Source organism: Rhinoraja longicauda, chromosome 15 (genome assembly GCF_053455715.1).
Source record: "Rhinoraja longicauda isolate Sanriku21f chromosome 15, sRhiLon1.1, whole genome shotgun sequence".
Taxonomy (NCBI): Eukaryota; Metazoa; Chordata; class Chondrichthyes; order Rajiformes; family Arhynchobatidae; genus Rhinoraja; species Rhinoraja longicauda.
Genome location: NC_135967.1, coordinates 30441888 through 30443685, shown reverse-complemented (window position 1 = coordinate 30443685; position 1798 = coordinate 30441888). Strand labels below are relative to the sequence as shown.

General features: G+C 49.4%; 1 non-coding gene across 1 annotated transcript; it reads right to left on the bottom strand.

Annotated features, from left to right (window-relative positions):
• Positions 1-902: 902 nt before the first annotated feature.
• trnav-uac (transfer RNA valine (anticodon UAC)) lies at positions 903-975 on the bottom strand. Its single transcript has one exon. It is a non-coding gene; the product is annotated as a tRNA-Val (tRNA).
• Positions 976-1798: the final 823 nt, after the last annotated feature.

Below are 1798 nucleotides of genomic sequence, written 5' to 3'. Positions count from 1 at the left end.
GTCACACGCAGAGGGAGCGGCCGCCCTGCATGTCTCCCACCCTCCCCTTCCCTTCCTCTTCCCCCGAGGCTAAAGCCCGCCCTCAGGGAGGGGCAGCTTTTGGTCCACACCGAGGGAGGGGTTGTCCTGCACTTTCCCCTATACTGTGGGTGGGGATGTACTGCACCTCCCCTCGATACTGCGTTGCACCCTCACCCGACACTGAGGAAGGACTTGCACCCTCTCCCTACCTGTCTGTCTCTCACACACCACACACACACACACACACAGCCCAGCACTTTCCCCTATAGCGAGGTGGGAACGGGGAATGAACACAGCCCAGCCCAGCCAGGGGGGGTAACTGGTGGCTGGACCCAACGCTGGACCCTGAGGGGAGGAAGGAGGCAGTCGCTGCCGATGGAGGGGAGAGGCAATGGGATCGATGGGAGGTGGCGAACGTTTGAGAAGTGCAACGATCTTTGTGCATTGAGCAAGATCCAGAGTTGCGCACTGAAGTTTCAGTTTCGAAACGGGAGCAGACCAAGTGCAACATTGCAAACCCAAATCTTGCGACGTTACTGAGCCGTGTGTGTGTGTGTGTGTGGGCAATGGCAATAGACGCGATGCTGTTCTCTGGCCGGGAACCGAATTTGCCCTGAGATGTTAGAATTCATCCAGCAGGCACTGTAATAAATATTGTGCAGGAAGCTGGTTTACACCGAAGATAGACACAAAATGCATTAGCAATTCAGCGGGGCAGGCAGAGAGAGAGAGAGAAGGGACGGGTCACGTTTCGGAAGTGCCTCCACCCGCTGAGTTGTCCGGCATTTTGTGTCTTCAATGGTGTACAGATCGATGGTCTACATCTTCGGTGTAATAAAATTGTTCGCCCCATTTACAAAGCATGAAACAAAAAGAATACATGGTTCCACTGGGGCTCGAACCCAGGACCTTCTGCGTGTAAAGCAGACGTGATAACCACTACACTATGGAACCATCGACAAGAATGATTCCCCGAGTTCCTTCTACTGAGATAAGTACAAATGCAATGTACAACAGATCGCGAGAATTCTCATTTTTTAAAACGTAGAAACAAGGAACTGCAGATGCTGGTTTACACAAAAGGACACCAAGTGCTGGAGTAACTCAGTCGGCCAGGCAGCATCTCTGGAGAACGTGGATAGATAGATGATGCTTCGGGTCGGCACCCAATTGTGATGTTACATTGAGTCCACAGCAATTGTACTACAAGCTATTGGGGAGTCCTATAAATACGGCCTGAGATAAAATAATTAACATTTTCCAGTTTTTGGTGGAGGTGCGCACCCACGAGTCTTTGCTGTTGTGCGTGAACACGGTCACACAAGCCCATGAACCACATTAGACAACGTTTTGGTGGTTATTCGTGGTGGTGGGAAGGGGGGGGGGGGGCGGGGGTTTCTATCCTTTGACTTGGCCCTCTGCTCACATCTCTGGTGAAATGTTACTGTGAAAATACAATCAAATGCACAAAGAGTACTTAAACCACGCAGAACATTGGGAAAGACAGGCAGACCGTTTAAAGACATGAAAACAGATATTAGTGTTTCAACCCGTTCTTAAACACATTAACATTTTTGAAACATTAACTAAATATTCTAGGTGCTATTTTGAGGCAAAAGACCAGAATCTGTACATTCAAGGATATTCTGGCCCATTCGACCATTCCATCTAGACTGGCTGACCTAACATTGCGGAGATATATATTGATACATGGATGTACATGGAGGTTAATATCTGGTAATAAACGCGCTGGACTTGGGTTCAGATAGCGGGGTAT